This window comes from Medicago sativa, chromosome 5 (genome assembly GCF_051527215.1).
Source record: "Medicago sativa cultivar Bolivia chromosome 5, Bolivia_mono, whole genome shotgun sequence".
Taxonomy (NCBI): Eukaryota; Viridiplantae; Streptophyta; class Magnoliopsida; order Fabales; family Fabaceae; genus Medicago; species Medicago sativa.
Genome location: NC_140753.1, coordinates 45,444,210 through 45,464,311, shown reverse-complemented (window position 1 = coordinate 45,464,311; position 20,102 = coordinate 45,444,210). Strand labels below are relative to the sequence as shown.

General features: G+C 35.2%; 2 pseudogenes across 1 annotated transcript; one reads left to right on the top strand and one right to left on the bottom strand.

The window, feature by feature from the left end:
* Nucleotides 1–289: 289 nt before the first annotated feature.
* Nucleotides 290–3,277, top strand: LOC146922395 (3-ketoacyl-CoA synthase 6 pseudogene; annotated as a pseudogene). Its single transcript, XR_015012453.1, has one exon. The product of XR_015012453.1 is annotated as a 3-ketoacyl-CoA synthase 6 pseudogene (transcript).
* Nucleotides 3,278–17,800: 14,523 nt separating this feature from the next.
* Nucleotides 17,801–19,031, bottom strand: LOC146922394 (uncharacterized; annotated as a pseudogene).
* Nucleotides 19,032–20,102: the final 1,071 nt, after the last annotated feature.

Sequence of the window (20,102 nt, the reverse complement as noted above, 5' to 3'; positions counted from 1 at the left end):
TCTCAATTCACAATTCTAAAACCCTAAAAAACCAATTGTAGAATGAATGAGAAAGTAAAGAATCAATTGACTATTTCACTTACCTTGGCTAGTTGGCTTAGACTTAGAGTGAGAACCGAGAGATCGATACACTAGATTTGAAGAAGGAGTGAAGAGAGTGGAAGAAGGAGAGGTTTGTTTGTTTGTTTGTTGTGAGAAGAAAGGCAATTGTGAATTGTGATTTGTGAGAAGAGAGAAGAAACAGATTGTTTGAGAGTAGAGAAGAGGAGAAAACACGTTTTGTTTTTTTTTTTTTTGTGTTGTATGTGTTTTCTATGTTTTTTTTCTTTGCCTTATGTTTATGCGGCATATATAAAAATAAAAAAAAATTGGCTAGGATCAGTGTGGCACCGCCACACCATGTTTCACTCTAGGTCCGCCCATGCTTAGAATCTCTCAATTCAAATGTAATCTTAACTTGAACATAGTCTTGTTATATTTTATCATTGCTATTGACCCGTGCTTAATCCAACAAGTCGTCAATTGCCTTTTCTAAAAAAACGCTTTCGCTATAAACTCGATTTGATGTGTACAACGCTATTCCCCCTCTAGCGTGTTTTACATTGCCATATCGACCAACATATCACACCTTTCATCAACCTTTAAAAAAAAAATTCATCAAAATGATTTCGACTTCAATTCTTTGATATTGTAAACCTAAAGTCACACTCTGCAAATTTTCGATTTTGCTAATAACAACCTTTAAAAATATATGATGATATGATATGATTACTTTTTTATAGCCACTGTTGAGTCCTTTCAACAAAGTATTATGTGTATAATAGGGTAGTCCTTCATGGTCCTTCTTTATAAGAATTGACTAATAAATTAAGTCAATGCAGTCTAATTGTTGGTGACATAGGCTTTTGGCTAATAACAAATACAAGGTCCCATCTGCCAAGAGATCAACCGTAACCTAACTCCTATCCTTCAAGCAATTAATTTATTTGGATTTATGATAAATCTAATTTTGAGACTATTAAATATATACACACCCAAAATCTCCAGCAAAAAAGATTCTCAACATATAATTCCTATCGTTTCATTTATTTTCTTTCTTATTTACTGGGTTGGATTGAGTCCATAGTGGTCTGAATCATGTGTTCTTTCTCTAACTATATCTCTCAATGCTCCCATTTGCCTTCGTGTTGCAATTTTAATGATGTAAAGTACCATTGCATTAAATGAATGGTAAACAAAAAGGACAAAATGTACATGTATAATAAAACATTACTGGTGAAAAAGGATGTTATGAAAATTGGTACTAATTTAAATGAGCGTTGGGAGATGTGAAGTTCATCATTTAATCCCTTCATCTGCCCCCTTCATTTCATAGGTCCCTCCATGCTCTTTAAAACCACATCTTCACACTAATCATCAATCATCAAATTTTCTTCTCGATTCTCATTTTTCAAATCTCACACCCCACAACATCATTACCTTTGTACCTTTCTTGTTTTCATCGAAGTGCTAACTAAAATGCCTTCAATGTTGCCAAATTCCTCAAACTCATCAAAACACAAGTATGTTAAACTTTTTTACCAATATTTTGTGAACCATTTTATAACCCTTGCACTCTTAACCATCATGATTTGCATCTTCATAGAACTACTACGTTTAGGCCCTTATGAAATACTCAATCTCTTCAAGTCCCTTCAATTTGATCACATACAAATCCTTTGCTCTTGTTTTCTCATAATCTTCATATCCACAATATACTTCATGTTAAAGCCACGCGCAATCTACCTAGTCGATTATGCCTGCTTCAAACCGCCGATTACTTGCCGCGTCCCTTTCGCTACTTTCATGGAACATTCAAGACTAATCCTCAAGAACAACCCGAAAAGCGTTGAGTTCCAAATGAGAATTCTCGAACGCTCTGGTCTTGGAGAAGAAACATGTTTGCCACCAGCAATCCATTACATCCCACCTAAACCAACAATGGAAGAAGCAAGACGCGAAGCCGAGCTTGTTATCTTCTCATCCATGGATACCTTGTTTGCGAAAACCGGACTCAAACCTAAGGACATAGACATTCTTATAGTCAATTGCAGCCTCTTTTCTCCAACTCCTTCTTTGTCTGCTATGGTGATCAACAAATACAAACTTAGAAGCAACATCAAGAGCTTCAACCTCTCCGGAATGGGATGTAGCGCGGGTTTAATCTCCATCGATTTAGCCCGCGATCTTCTTCAGGTTTATCCGAATTCAAACGCAGTTGTTGTGAGCACAGAAATCATTACTCCAAACTATTACCAAGGAAAAGAAAGAGCAATGCTTTTACCAAACTGTTTATTCAGAATGGGTGGTGCTGCTATTCTTTTATCAAACAAAAAAACAGAACACAAAAGAGCAAAATATAGATTGATGCAAGTTGTTAGAACTCACAAAGGAGGTGATGATAAAGCTTACCGTTGCGTTTTCGAAGAAGAAGACAGAGAAGGTAAAGTTGGAATTTCACTTCAAAAGGATCTTATGGCTATAGCAGGAGAAGCATTGAAATCAAATATAACAACTATTGGTCCTCTTGTTCTACCTGCTTCAGAACAATTACTCTTTCTTTTCACACTCATTGGAAAGAAAATCTTCAATCCTAAAATGAAGCCTTATATTCCTGATTTCAAACAAGCGTTTGAGCATTTTTGTATTCATGCTGGTGGACGTGCCGTGATCGATGAGTTACAGAAGAATCTTCAGCTATCTGCTGAACATGTCGAGGCTTCAAGAATGACGCTGCATCGATTCGGGAACACGTCTTCTTCATCTTTATGGTATGAATTGAACTATATTGAATCAAAAGGAAGGATGAAGAGAGGTGATAGAGTATGGCAAATAGCTTTTGGAAGTGGATTTAAATGCAATAGTGCTGTGTGGAAATGTAATAGAAGCATTAAGACACCTGTTAATGGACCTTGGGAAGATTGCATTGATCGCTATCCTGTTCATATTCCTGAGATTGTTAAGCTCTAAATCTACGGAAGATTGAAAAAGAAAAACATATATATGCTGCAAAGAAATATAGGTTCTTTGTGATTTGATTACTTTGATTTTAGCTATATTTTTAAACAAAATTGAATTCTTTGTGATAGACCTTTTACTTGTCTCTCTACATGTTACTCAAATTTCATTGTATTTTTCTTACATGTTACTCAAATTTCATTGTATTTTTCTTATGTGAACATTGACAAGTAATTGGATTTTACATATGGAAAACCACAATTGTTGCTTCTGAGATTAAGCGCTAATTCACAATTATTATCTCCTTATTTCAAAATAAAAAAATGTAGTTGATCTTATTGTCTCATTGTATTTTGTTGAGCTCAAGTATCCCTCATGCTTAATATTTAAGGTATTTTCATAGCTCTGTTTATTCATCCTCTTTGATTTTATAGCCTAGTTTCCCTTAGGTTTATTCCACCTTTACCTTGGCCCCGTTACAACTCTAATAAAGACCTTTTGATCTTTGCATGCATGTGCTTCAAGTTGTGGAGGCCCTCAATCATGTGTGGAGGCTTGTCAAGCCTATGGGAGTGCTAGCTTTGATGATGTGCTTTTAGAACAAATATTAACCCTTCACACTCCATTTTATACATATTGCACAAACCACGAGTGATTGCACTTTATACATATATATTTCGGAGGTTCTATCATTTTTGATGCACTTTTTAGTCGAATAGCCCGTTTATCCATTAGGCATGTCATAAGATGTTATTCATGATTGTCATACTCCTTGAATCTTAGAATGTGCTAATTGCTTGCAGCTTTGCATCAATGCTCTGTTTTATTTTGTTTTGATTTTTGTTTTAAGTGTTTAATCTTGAGTTTTGCTCGGAGCGCAAAAGCTTAAGTACGGGGAATTTGATCGGTATATTTTTGCACATATTTTATAGCATTGCATTTTGATATTTTGAGATTTTTTTATGCTTAACATTATAATTTTAGCATGTTTTTGTATTTTGGGTCTGATTTGAGCGTTGATATAATTTGTGGATTAATTTTCGTTTTAATGTGTTTTGACCCCTGTTCACTATGAAGGCAATAACTTTGGCTGCAGTTATCTGATTGAGGCGTAAAAATAAGCGTTGGAAAGCTAAGGAAAATATCTACAACTTTCATGTTGAGCACGAAGCCCAGTTTGGATGTCCTCCTAATCAAAAGTTTCATTCTCTGAAGCAGTTGTGTTGACCACAAATTTGGGTCAAATGTTTTTACCGTAAATGGGTCGATTAGCCATCTTTTGGCCCAACTATTGTTGTAGCACGTTTTCAAACTCTGGGTTAATGTTTATACCTATAAATAAGGATGAAAACAGCAAAAACACTTTTTTTCCATTCAGCCGTATTATCAAACTTTGGTACAAACTTATTGTGATGTAAGCCTAAACCCTAAATTGATCAATTGGTGTAAGGGTGCTTCGTTTATGAATTCTTGAGGTTTGGATTCTAGTGCTATTTTTTTTACATGCAATTGCTTAATGTATTAATTTCATGTCTGTTTAATTCGATTTGATGCTTACTCAAATTTGTATCTATTGATGCAAATTCGATTATGTTGATGCTTACTCAATTTGTTTCGGTTTTGCACCATTGAGATTATTCAAATTGCTTTATTGCTTGTTTAAATCGAGTTTGAATAGGAATTGATATAGGCTGTGGCGCTTATCATATAAGATTGATTGAATTCTATTATGATATTAAGCTGTGTTCTTTTTGACGCTTGTTCACCGTCATGGTTAGTTGAAGACATTCGATGCTTAATCGAATGGAATTTGTATAAAACTAATTATCGCTTGTTTAATTAGTTTTATAATTGTAACATCCCGTTTTTCTATATAATTATTTTAATTATTTGTTATGTGTGTTTATACGTGCTTGTGTGTGATTATTTGTCTCCGTTTGTATTTTATTCGGGATTAGTGAATTTTGGCTTAAGAAGGGTATTTTAGTGATTGTAGACTCAAGGGTAATTTGGTCATTTGGTGAGCAATGGTAAATTAGTCATTTTACTAAGAGGGTTATTTTTGGTGTTTCAAGTGGGAATAATTATTTTTACAAAGTTACTAGTGAGTTGGGGTAATTATTTAAGAGACGGTAATTATTCGTTATTTTGACGGTTTAAGTGTGTAGTAAGCGATGAAGGACAAAAAGGGTTGTACTTTTGAATTTTGTATTTTTTTGAATGTTGGATAACATATGATAATAAAAAGTGAAGAATGGTGGAAATAGACAGAAATGGGAACCAAACAAATTCCCAATCCAAGGAAGATGTTTAATTTGGTAGAGGATCGCCACAAGAAACGTGGTTTCTTGATAAGATCAATGCATGGTTCAATCCGGAACCAAAAAGAAGCAAAGCTTCCAAATTCACATAAAGTGACTTTTTTTTATCAAAATTCTCTATCTTATCTTACATATCATTTTCGTGCTCTATTTATATGAGCTTCTTAGCATGATGATTTTGACCGTAAAACTCTTAGAAAATGAAAGGAACCTGCCCACTAATTGCAATAATGTTTTGGTGGGCCGATTAATGCAAATTAAAGGTTACAAAATGACTTTAAGGTGGGGGTGGCTGCATCAATGCATGGAGATGTTATACATTCATTTGCTTCTTTAATCATCATGGCTGAATAGTTTAGAGACGTTACACTTTCATAACTCAGCTCCATCTAACCTCCATTGTGCTTCTTTAATGTGTTGTTTCTTCTCTTACATCAGCCCATTCATCAAAATCACGTCATCCAATTCATGCTCATTTTACACCAAGAAATATTCCGAATTTGCTCTTGAGTCCAACAGACGAAATGTAGAGAATATTCTAAGCTTTCGAACGCATTAAAGATCACCTCAATCGGACATTCGGAACTCTAGATATGAGAAAAACAAGATAGCTATATAATTGCCTACGAAAATAACACTTGGAACCAAAATTAACTTGGTTAATTTTATTCCATTATTAAATTATCTCTTGTATAAGGTGAGAATATTAGGTTCTCATCGGTAACTTTGGTGAATTAGTTGGTAAGAATATTGAGCCCATTAAGACAATCAGAACCCTAGGCCATATATGTGGTGACTATATAAACACAACCCTTGTGTGAAAATTAGGTCATTACATTCATTCACTCATTTCACAAACATTTTGAGAGAGAGAGAGAGAGAGAGAGAGAGAGAGAGAGAGAGAGAGAGAGAGAGAGAGAGAGAGAGAGAGAGAATGAATCAAGAGGAGAAAAGAGGAGCTAGAGAGAGAAAGCTTGGGATTGAAGGCTAGGAGCTAAAGTGAAGCTAGGGTTTGGATTCTTGAAGACTAGAGGTAAGGGGGATAGGGCTTTTCATAATTAAGTCATAATCCCTTATTTTCAATTATGAGTTTAAGTGCTTATATGTTAATTGTGACTTTTGTTATTTTTGATGATGAATTTCGTGCTCTTAGTTCATGTAAATTTATGGGTATGATAAACTTCATGAAATTGATGTGTAATGTGCTTAAAACTCATAGTTGTTGTTGTTGATAAGTTGTTTTGATGAAAATGAAGTTGTTGTTCTTGATTGTTGGTGAATTCGTGCTTACATGCTATGAATGTTGATTGGTTGTTGTTGGTAATGATAATTCATGAATTGGAATTGATAATTTGAGTTGTTGTTGTTGTGTTGTGTTTGGATAAATCAAAGTGTTGTTGTTGAAAATTGGTGTTTTGTTTGAAAACTTAGTGAATTCTTTCATAAGCTATTTGGAGGGTTGTGATAAGAGCTTATTTGATATGTTTGAGCCTTAGAACATGACTTTAATGGTTTTGGTAAATAGGGTAATCAAAATAAGCACTTTTGGGGCATTTTTGATGAAAATCCGAGGCGAAAACACACCAAACGGGTTCTCTCGCAGCGGCGGCGCTTGTCTTGGAGCGCTAGGCATCCGGTCACGAAGAGCCATCGACTTGCGCATTGTCATGGGTGCTTGGGGGCGACACGTATGGTTCCTAGGCGGTCCTTTGAGGGTGTTCTTTTGTTGTTTTCATTGACATTCTTGCTGGAACATAGTATGCTCATACTCACTTTGATTTTCATAAATGAGAGGAAACTTGGCTTTTTGAGACAAACTTTTTGAGATAATCGGACAATGAATTTTCTTAAGAACAATGGTGATGTTTTGACTTGTTTACCTGTAATGATGGACTTAAAAGAAGTATGTAGGCATGTTATAGAACTATAATCACATGGAACTTGATTTTTGGAAAAATCGATGTTTTGTGATAAAATGAGACGAACTTAGGTAGATTTTAGAATTAATCGAAATTGGCCTGCGAAACATATATGTACATGCTACTGCACTATCATATGTGATTTATGCATGTACTTGGTTGAGGCGTTTGAACTTGATTACTTTGTTTTGGTGGAATAATTGGATAATGCTAGTTTTTGCAAACATAGACGAACTTTGTCAAATTAAGTCTTTATGATCGGATGACTTACAATTTGCTTTATGTTCTTGATGGCATGATAGAATAAGAATGAATTGATGATGACCGGGTGTCTAATATGTTGAATGTCAAGATTTGGATAATTGTACGTCTTTGGTGTAAAATGTGATTTTGAACTTGTTGATTCTTGAGTTGAATGTTGTTAATGTTGATGATGAATTATGTTGATGAATTATTACATGCAAAATGACGATGATATTGATGGTTAATGCATGTATGAAAAAAGAAGATGAAAATGATGATGAGTTTGTTGTTGAACATGTGCATTGTGAGTCATATGTCCATGCATCATAAGTGTTAGGATATTTTTATCCAATGAAGATGACTAGGATATTTATATCCAATGAAGATGACTGAATACTTTGTATTCAAAATGACGATGACTATGATACATTTGTATCTAAGGTGACGACCTTGAGGTGACCGGTACCACATGGATATCGAGTCGTGTCTAGGCGCATAACATACATTTGATAATTGGTTAAATGTGTCATGTTTGCTTATGTGTTTGATGAATAATTGAATTGGTGAAACTTGGTGACTCATATACTTGGTGAAATTTGGTGAATATGTAAAGTGTGGAAATGTAATTGTATTTCATTATGCTCGTATACTTGTTGATTGCTAATGGTGTTGAGTTAATTAAATGTTGCATAATCAATTGAATTTAATTATGCCGTTTATTTTTCATTTGATTATGTTTAATTATGAAATGTGAACTAACCCCCAATGGTCGTTTGGTTGACCGCCTACCTTATTCTATGAATGGGTAGACGGCGTGCGGAATAGTTTGCTTTGGTTTGGTGAGTTTCTTGAGGATAGCTTGGAGCTTCCTCGTTTACCGCTTTTCGGAGTCTAGTGTGTCGGCTGCGATTAGGATGTCTGTCTGTTTGGTGTCTTATGACTATTTGATGTTTTATTACTCGGTTGTTGAGATGAGATTTTTTGTTTATTGATGTAGTATGATTATGAGACATGGCTACTTGGAGATGTTTTATTAGATGTCGATGTGATGATGTTTTTATTCCGCTGCGATGTTTATTGAAAATTATTTATGTATGCTTGGTGAATTATTGAAGAAGTAACATCTAAATTCTTTATATGATTGTATCATTAGCGTAATTTATCGCTTTAAGGGTTTAGGGTGTTATAAGCTCATATAATTATAATAGATATGTTTGATAGTTGTTATCTTACACGAGCTTATAGCTTATTTACATGAGTTTATGGCGGTTTTTTATAAGATAATTCAGATAGTTTATCCTCGAAGCTTATAACTTATCACTTTTTATCACCATTTTACCCCTGCAATCTTAATTAAAAAAATATATTAATTAAATGGACATTTTTAAGTCATTTCTTATTTATAAGCCATTTTAATCACTAATTTTACCAAACACTACAAACTCAATCAACTAACTTATCCGTTATTAACTATAAACTAGCTTATAAATCATCCGCTATTTTTTATCAAACAAAGCCTAAATCTCAAATTCGGTATTGAGAAAATTTGTAAGTTTTCAAAAAAATTAGGAAGTATGTTTTCATATTTAAAAATAAAGGGACTAACGTTACACATCAATTATTTATTGTGATATTATGACTATTGTTTTGTACTGCCCAAGTGTCTATGTTTGCAACGGTTCATGCCCAATATACAAGCTCAACTAAATACTTTGGGTCAATTACTTACTTCGCACCCCTTCTCCACGAGGGGAGAGGGTGGTCGTAGCAACACGAGGCGACGTTTCAAACGGAATCATAATGGTTCCCATGACAATCATTTCTTAACGCTAGACGATTCTTGTTCCAACAACCATACCAACCAAGCAACAACTTTCGCCATTAAAGACAACACCTGCACATCCTCTCTATGTATGGAAAATTTGTACGAGTTCAATAAGTTACGAGTCATTTCACCCTTAAATCCCTTTTCCGGCTCATATATTGACTTCGGCGTCGGGGTGTACGCAAGTACATCCCCCTCATTCGTTCCAATATTACAAAGCCCACCAATCCATCTCACTGGACGCTATTCTTTTGATCAAGTAAGATGAATGACACCGCTTGAAGGAAACTAGTTATCCCCGTCTTTTTACTCACAAAAGATCAAAACTACACAAAAAACCAAAAAAAACATTCAAACGAAAAAATGGTTGACGGTATGTCATCCCAACAACGGAGCGAGGTCCGTCGCATCACCTGTGGAAGACACACCTCAACTCCATCTCCCAATTGATAGCCTAATAACATTATCCAAATCATATACGTCCGACATAAGGAACGAGCAACACATCTTCTACGGACGTTTTGCTCAATAACATTACCTAAACCCTATGTCAACAAACACAATGATCGACAATCAAAGCGGACGTAATAGAGAGATGGAAGAATCCCAATCAAGGAAACGCGTGATACGGCTCTGCGCCGAGGCAAGCTCTTAGCTCTCCTACTCCTCAATGTAATAGAAGGGGAAAGAGTCCTGCTCTAGAGAGATTCAAGTATCCTCGAAACTCTTTATAAGAAAATCTTAGAAGATCTTCAAGATCTCGTCATTCATGTAGGCATGCATTCGATCTTTGCGGTCCTCGTCTTATGCCGACGATGATCGTGTGGCGTACAAACCCTTTAGAAGAACAAATGGAGACCTACAACGAAACCTTCAACACGGACGAGTACATTGAAAACACCAAGGTTATGCTCAACAACAAAAATGTTTGAGGGTTCATCAAATGCAAGCTTTACATGAACACACAACATAGCGAAGTGATGGCGTTGTACAAGAACCTCGGGAAAACTCTATTGACTCCTGGGAGGAACTTTTCCACGTGCTCACTTCCTACTTCATAGCCTCGAGGACCCATCATAAAACTATTGCTTCTTGATGACGGGTCATCTTACGTTATTCTTCGTTTGATTTACATTCATTTTCGAGTAGGTTTTACATCCAGAATAAAGGAGTATTAGAGAAATTGCTTATGATTGTGGGACATTTGTAATGTTTTCTATAATTCTAATCCTCCCGAAATTAAGCAATTTTAGGATGTTTCTGCGTAATTCACGAAGTAATCATGTAAACCGGCAAAACAAGACATTTGCAGATTTATGAAGACCTTGAAAAGAGGAAAGAATGAAGATTCAAGAGGCCTCATAAGAAGTTACAAAGGGAGGAATTATGTTCCCAAGTTCCCAAGTTCCAAGACATCTTATATGGAAGCAAATACCCAAAAAGATGAAGAAACAGGCATTTCGGCACCCGGACATCATTCACATGCGCCCGAACACCATTCTATGCGCCTAGGCACATGCGAGGTGAATGGCGCATGGTTCTTAGTGTTTGGCGCTGAAATACCACTCATATGCGCCCGGCGCATGGTTCTAGGCGCTGGTGCATGAGTCTTGCGGGCCAAGACTGAAATTTGCTACTTTTTGTGGCAAAACCCGTATTATGGCCCAACTTCGGGTGGAAACTCTCCCTATAAATACGACTTCTCTCATTCATAATTTCTCATTCATAACAAAGTTGTTCAAGAGAAAGTAAAACACTAGGAGCGTCAAGGGAGGAGTTTCTCTCCTCACTCCATGTATTTTTAAGGTATGTTTTATTTCTTTTGTACTTTGTCTATAGTTACCATGTGTAACTAAATCTTTTTAGGCTATGATTCTAAGATGAACCTCTATTTTGGTTGTTGGATAACTTATTTAATTTAAACTCTTTATTCGGTTATTTTCTTTATGCTATTTAGTTTTATTGTTGTGCATAAGATTTGTCTCCTCTCGAAGCATAATCCTGACTTAGGCACTTAGGGAGGTGACATTACCGAATATTGGTGCATATTTGTCTAATCATGAAGTAATTAATTAGTAACTAGGGAAACACGTCGAGAGAGAGAGAGAGAGCGAGAATCTTGAGAGAAAGGTACTTAGGGATATGACATGCCTAATATTGATGCATATTCGCGAGAATCATGAATTAGCTAGTTAGTAATTCATGAAACGGGTGACTTCACGACTTAAATCAACCCAATAACTTCATTCTCCTTTCACCTTTGTAAGGTAGATGTTGATAGGGCTTCCCGTTTGTAGAACTACCGAGAGGGAGAATGTTCTATGTGTTTCTAAGATTCATAGATGAGCGAACCTTTAAGAAGATTATGACTACAACTTTGATGGGAATTTAGGAACGCTAATTTAAGTCTATGTTTTAATTAGCTCGAGAGAGTAAGAACCCAAGCGTACCCACCTTGTGTGATTAGCGAGGTGCAACTCGACAACTAGAGTGGAATAAGCCCGTATCTTTGAGAGAGTAAGGCCCACACGTACCTACCGGTGTGATCAACGGGTGCAACCCGACACCGATAGGTACTAAAATCTCATGAACTCATCACTTAGATAGATAACAATTAATATCATAAATAAGACTTGATCGTTACGTAATTCTAACAATTAAATAGAGAGGATTCCTAATCGCCGCAAACATTCTGCAATCAAAACATGTAAACTTTGCTTTGTTTCAAACAGATTACCTTTGCAAAACTATAAAACCTTTATCTCTTTTACTTTTATTATTCCCAAATAAGTAACGTTAATTGTTTGGTTGAAACGACAATTCATGTGGATACAATACTCTACTTATCAGTTTATTACTTGGTAAACGATTTGGTACACTTACCTAAATCCGACCATCAAGTTTTTGACGTCGTTGCCGGAGATTGTTGATATTTTCGTCTAAGCAATTTAAATGACTTATCATTTAATTGTCTTCATGATGTATGGGGAAGCACCTTTCCCTTATATTGATCCTAGTTGAGATGAACCATATCCCTACTCTTGGAATGTTGATCATGACACACACTTTGATATGGCGAAATCTAATAAAAGATGTGATAGCAAAAACCACTAGATACATGGATGAGTACTGCGAACTCGTTAGGAGAGCGCAGGTGGAGAACAATGGACTATCATCCATCAAATAAGCGAGATCGTGGTTGAAGCCTAAGACCACTTCAAATGACTAACCTTGAAGGCACAAGGTGAAACCCCTCGGGATAAAAACTTAGAAGAACCCTCATAGAATAAATCTAGGACTTTAAAAATAAAGACGGTCGGGATTATTGACAAAAAAGACAACACAAATTCGATCTGGAAAAACTCTTTACATTCATACGAGACAAAACTAAGCATCCCATTCTAAAAGTAAGAGATAGTAACCTAGGACTAATAAGTATGGACAAACCACTTTCGGTTATGACCTTTAACAAAGTAACTTCGATAAACGAAAAAAAAAACCTAACATTCGGGTAGAATCATCTCGAACCACCGTAAAGAGGTTTCCAACACCATTAGTAATTACCACAAGGAAGTTCATAAGAAGAAGAAAATCAATACGGGGAAACAAAGTCTGTTGGAAATCATAGAAAGAAATCATAACCAACGTAGGTCAAGCTAATGACATGAAAAGAGCCCTTTGTGAGAGGCATCTCGTACAAAAAAAAAAACAATTTTTTTGAACAGGTGCATGGGCAACACACGCTATGAGAGCTAGGGGAGAGAGTGGCTTCGGCCACTCTTGTTCTAAACCCCTTTTTCTTCAATTTTTCCCTAAAATTCATCACAAACTCTCCAACCAAACATAACCCATTAACCCTATTCATCGTACTCACTTTCTAACTTATGGCTTACAAACAATCCTTATTTTCACTTTTCCTTGGCAAAACCCTCATATGCAATTTCTAAACTTTCTAACCTCGCATCATTAAACCCTTTTACCATGAAAGCTTCATGACAACCTCTCCCTAAGCTCTCACTCTTCTCTAATCCTTCGATTCACTTACCCATAATATAGAAAAACCCATTAGAAATTTAAGATCCTTAACCCATTCCAACATAATTCATTAGAAATTACTCTCTCCACCATCAACCACACCATATTCTCCCAAACTAACAACAACCCCTTCACTTGCTAATTTTGTCTCATCACAATCTTCATCCTTTTAACCCCAAAATCATTTTCCAAACCACCTATCTAGTTTACCCATAACCTAACCTATTATAAAAATTCAAACTTCCATACTTTAACAACACCACAATTTTAACCCCTTTTCCATATTCATGTTTGTTTTTATCTAATTTTCAATTCTTGTGAGTTGTTGTGTATTGCTGGAAATTGAATAATTATGAAAAGGGGAAGAGAAGGTCATTATATTTTTAAAGGTGCGACTCAAAAGAAGAGGTTTGAGAAATTCAAACACTTAGATTTTGTGGAAGAAAGGGCTTTCTCACTTGAGAAAAATCCAATCCCGGATATTAAAGAAGAGCTTGAGAGAAGGAATTGGATTAAGTTGAATGGATTTGCTAGTGAGTCTAATCTCTCAATTGCAATATAATTATTTGCTTGTAGCTTCCAAGAGAAGAAGGATAAGGATCCTTATGTGTCTTTTGTACGCGGGAAAGAGGTGAAATTTGATGAACACACTATCAACACCATGCTTGAAACACCGACACCACTAGTGTGTGGAATTGAAGCTAGAAGAGAGAAGTTTGCAAAAATCACAAGTCTTGAAGACATGGAAAAGTTATAAGAAAATAAGAAGGAACTTTGTGGAGAAGGAATACCATGGTTACAACAAATCGAAGGATACTCACCTACTAAATTTAGCTTGAAATTCATGAAGCCTATAACAAGGGTGTGAGGGACCTTTGTTGTGCATACACTAGAAAGTTGTTGAAATTCATTTGAGTTTTGTTTGGTAAGAGCCGTAACAATATAAGCAATAATGAATGTGGAGGATCATAGATAAGGAGGATAGATAATGAGAGAAAGAAGCCCTTCACTTATCAATGCCTTATGTAGAGATGCATGTGTTAATAGAGTAGGGAACGATCTCATGTTGAAAAAAGTCGCTGAAATGGATGTCAAGTGGTTGGAAAAGCTTAGTGATGCGCCACCTAAGGCACCTAGGCACCCACCTGTGAAGAAAACAAGGGAGGTTGATGAAGAACCAGTGACTAGGTATGATAATCTAACATTGAGGTTGGCGAATGATGTGGTAGATATGAGCAAGTGTTTGTACTTTCTGATGCATCAATCTGAGGGGGATATGGAGTTGAAAGAAGCTATGAGGAAAGCTAGGGTGGAACCATCGATGACATCCATCTATGAGCGTTGTAATGGGCAGAGAGGGATGTTGGAGTATCAACAACATATGTGTGCTTTGAAGGAAAGACATGCAACTCAAATTCTAGAGTTTGAAATGATGGAGAGACAAGCAAAGGACAACCGGGAACTATTGGAGCTACTCAATCAACCTGAGTTTGAGCCAGAATAATATCTTGGTTCGACTTATAGTGGAGTGTTATTATGTTAGTCTTGGCAAGCTAGGGACATAAAACAAGCGGCTGAATGGGAGGCAACCCATTTTATTGCATTTATGAAATCATCGGGCTCGAGACGTAAAACACGCGTTGTATGAGAGGCAACCCATAAATTTATTTTTCCACTTTTTTTTTCTTCTCAAGAAGCTAAGTTAGATTTTCTTTCTTAACAATTTCCTTTCTTTAATCCTCATTATTATATAAAATTTTATATCTTTGCATTACATATATAACCTTTCCATTTATGTTTAAATTGTTTTAGTCTTAGAGAATTATTTCATAACATTTCCGGTGGAGGCTAGCTTACCCTTACATTCAAGAGCACGTTAACTTTTAGGGCTTGCTACATAAGTTACATATATTGATCACCATCTCTTTTTAATAGCATAACCGATGAGAATTTGTGCTAAATATTTTCATCCATTCTTCTACTATAATTCTTTCTATCATAAGTATTCCATATGAATGCTATTTTCGTTAATCTGGTCGACATTGGTGATTAAGCTTCGCAATTAGGTAGTGGACTTATGTTTAGGAAGGATGTTAATTCTTGTCTTCGGGTAATCTTATTGGCTTGTATCGGATTTCTTGGAATGAGTGTGATGCTAGAACTTTTTGTAACATATAGTGACATCGAAGCAATTACTTGACCGCATAAAACTCTATTCGTGGTGGTGGCTAAAGACTCACCAATCAATCTCTTCTATTGTTTTTTATTTTTGGTGGTATAACTCCTTGGATTGTTTGGTTTAGTCGCTCTGTAATTTGCTTTATACTATTTCCACTTGTCTATTGTATTGTTAATACCTTTAGTTCCTTTTAGGCATTGTTTGGTTCTAGGGAAGGTGAATGGAAAGAAAGTAGGAAGGAAAGAAAGTTCATCCAAATTTGTGTTTCCATTGTTTGGTTGCCTTGTCGAGAGAGGAAAGAAAGTTTTCTTTGGGTGGGTCCCACATCAAAAAAACTTTCCGCTCCCAAGTGCGAAGAAAGGTTGATCGGCACATCCATTTTGATATAATTACTAAACAGCCCTTGCTTTTGAAAACTTTCTTTTACACATGTGCGGTTTTTATACCAATTGATTTTCTTCGACGTCACAAGACTTCAAGCTTGTTATCATATCCATCCCGGTAACAAAACTAAGGCTTTGCTATTGTTTTATTTTTATTTTATATTGTCACTTTTTTGTGCATATTATAGTATAGACATGTATGTATTCATTCCAAAAAAAATATACATATATATTCATTTTAATATAAGGACATTTATGTCATCTCATAAAATTATAAGCTGTATTTCCTTTCACTTTATTATCACTTTCATTCATACCAAACAACTAAAACAATCATCTCACTTTCCATTCACTTTCTACTTACTATCTTTCCTTCAACATTCTTTCCTTATACTTTCTTACCTTTCACTTTCTTTGGTTGTCCAAACAAAGCCTTAGGGTGTGTTTAGATCACCAAAGAAAGTAAGAAGAAAGATTGTTAAAGGAAAGAAAGTATGAGAAAAGTTAATGGAAAGTGAGATGATTTGTTAGGTTGTTTGGTATGAATGAAAGTGATAAGAAAGTGAGTGGAAAGAAAGATTTATATTTTTCAAATGACATAAATGCCCTTATATTGAAATAGAATAGACGATTATAAAAAAATGGAATAAAAATGGAGATATAAAAAAAAAAAAAAGGTGACGGTACGAGAAACAAATTAAAATAGAACAATGGTAGAACAATGGTGTCATGCCTTACGATGACGTCGAAGCAATTTATTGATGAAAATGCATGTGTGGTAAAGTAGAAATATACTTCAAAAAGTGTGGGTTGTATTGTCAATATATCAATTTGATGCTCCTTCCGTGTGCTTTCTTCGCATGATAGGGGAGAAGGTTTTCCAACATGAGACCCACACAAATAACACTATCTTTCCACTCGACGGACCATCCAAACTGTGGAAAGAATACTTATCGATAAACTTTCTTTCCTTCTTGCTTCTCGTCCATATCCTTTCCTTAGAACCAAACAAACCCTTAGGCGTGCCTTGTGCATCAAAGGGAAGTTTGTTAAAATACATTTTGTTTCTGGCTTCTTAAAAAAATTATCAATGAGACATACACCTCCGATCACTATTATAAGCAAAAAACTACATTTTACATTCATTGAATTAATGATGTATGTAGTCTTTATTATAGACCACATACATCATTTAATGAATGAATCTAAAATATTGATTTTTGCTTATAATAGTGACCGGAGGGTGTAAATATTTATTTTCCTACTATACCTTTTACAATTTATAACTATCTTTTCTTTACATTTTTTTTAACAAATTTTTCTCATTTCATTATTAAAAGATAATTTTGTAAAAACGCTCATAATTTCTCTTTTCAATACAAAATTAACTATATTTTTAATATATGTGCAAATAGAAAAACAACGTATGATAAAACACGGATATGGAGTATTAATTATCAATGAATTGAATAGTATTGTGAATTTTCTTAATTTACGTGATTTGGTCAAAATGAAAAGGTGCACACTTACTACTTATGCATTCATGTTTTAGATTGGTATAAGTAACGATATACACAACTAGTAAAAAAGAACAACGTTATCATTTAAAAAATACCACTTTTTAATATTGTATTAACTTATTAAAAATACCACTTTTTAATATTAACTTATTTAATTTAGTATTTTAATCAATGTATTAAGGACTAATTAGCATTGTCATTTAAAAAAGCTTAAGGTCTATCTCATTGAAAAAGATGGAATTGTTTTCCTAAAACAATATAGAATTAATGATAAAAATTCAAGAGTATAAATATTCTTTCTTTTTTAAATCAAGAGTATAAATATTCTAACCTATCTATAACATTCTAGAAACAAGATCGTTTAATTTTAGCCACACGTTTGAGAAAATGTACAAATTCAACTAACTAATTTATTCATTTACAGCTATCAATCAACTTTAGACCGAATACAACAATTTTCCAAATACGGCGATGCTTTATTTATTTTCCTATATTAAATTAATTTTCTTAGCACCAACCGAAATTAAATTAAATTCCAATAATTGCAATTTTACAAAGTTGCGTACAACATCCATTAATGTTTCCCGTAAGATTCATCCGTAACAATAACAGCATCAGCATCCCACCAAGTATTATCAGCGTCAGATTCCGTTACGTTACCTAACGGAACACTGACTTTTCTCATATCACCAACCGTCAAACGTTGACGTCCGTCATCTCTAACATAAACTTTCTGAACGCCGCCAGATTCCACGCGCAGCGTGTTCCCCACCGTGGGTCCCCACTCAGCTACGACCGACGGCTTCCGTCGTCGGAGACGAGTGTCCCATATCTCGACTGCGAGATTACCACGTGCGCCTTCTCCTGCGGAGACAATCACATCTGGTGATGCAGCCGCAGAAGTTGAAGGCGCATGTGGTTTGTTTATCATGTCATACGTGGATACAACTCCATCCTCGTAATCATCGAAATCTAAACCTAAACCAAATCCTATACTGTCCCAAAGCTTAACAACGTTATCACTATTGGCTAATTCTAAAAGAGAAAAAAATCACCAATACTACGTTGTCGTCTATGTCCACCGTTTTGAGTTTGAAACACGTTGTTTCCATCATAATCAAAATTGTTTCCGGTAACGCGAAAAAAATCTTTGAAGCTTGATGAAGATGACATAGATGGTTCATCGTCTTCGAATTCCGATGACGAAGATAAGCTAACGATGTCATCGTTATCGTTATCTTCGTCATCGGAGCTGAAATCATCGTCGTTGTCGAAGGTGATTGATGGAAGGGAAGAAGCTTTTTTACGAAGGTGGACGATGAAAATGGTGACTTTGTTGATGATGCTGGTGAAAGTTGCGACTAAAGCAAGAATGACAGCACCCCATTTGCAGAAATTGAAAGCAATGGAAACGGATTGGATTCCATTGAAGGAAGTGGTTGTGATTTGTGAAGGGAAAGATGGGTTTTGTTGCAATGAATTGAAACCTGCTTGGAAATCGTTGAGTCTATCGATTAATGGAACTTGCATGTTTGAGTCTTTGGAAATAGAGAGAAGAAAAAAGGATTGAAACTTGAGAGAGATATGAGATTGGAAAAGTGGAAGGAGAGAAAAATTGGTGAAGGAGTGATAGTGATTTATGGGAAAAGGGAAAGTATTAAAATAATAGATGAAGGTGTAGTGGGAGAAGAGGATTAATATTAGACTATGTGCAATGGTGCTGTTGAACCTGACATTAAAGCAAGCAAAAGCAACTGCGATGGCGTGTTGAAAGCGTGTTGAATGAACTGCGGGACGAGAGAGGATTAACGGATTCAACACCAATTAATCTGCCACGGGATGCCACGTGGCGGCGTGCAATTGGCGTGCAAATAGGATGCTCGCCATTTCACATGGCATGCAAAAAAAAATTAAAAAAAAAAAACAAATAGGATGCTCGCCATTTCACATGGCATGCAAAAAAAAAAATAATAAATAAATATTATGCTCTCCATTTCACATGGCAAACAAAAAAAAATAGTAAAAAAAAAACAACAAATGGCGCCATTTGATATGTTAAACATGGAAAAAAAAATTAAATACTTAAATATACATGCTCGCCAAATAAAATTACAAACACACACAAAAGTTTGGAATGTTTCGTGATTGAAGATGATTTGTATCGTACTAAATAAATTGCTTGTGTGTTGTGTGCTTTTTTTTTTCTTGCATTTTAAGTTATTTGTGTGTTGCGTGCTTAGTTTGTTGTATTGCATTTTAAGTTAAGAAAATAAAAATAAATTATTTAAATAAATTTTGTTTTTACAAAAAAATGTTAAGTGTTTCTTTATTTTAATTTAATTATAATCGATAATTGTAATTTTATGTAATTATAAAAACAAAAATATAAAATTAAATAAGAATAAGAAATAAAAGGTGGTGGGGTAGAGTGTTGAATGAAAAAAACCATTGGAGAGGTTAAAGTTGAATGAGTGTTGAATTAAGAGAGAAGATGATGTGGAGTGTTGGGAATTGAAAAAGTGGGTGTTGAAGGGTGTTTAATGTTGGTGACCATTGTAAATGGTCTTAGTCAGTCCCACGTAAGATGGCTTTTTGGAAGGAAAGACCAATAGAGAGAAGATTGGAATGGGTGAGTCATGAAATGATAAAAAACGTGAAAGAGTGGGTCATGGTCGGAGGA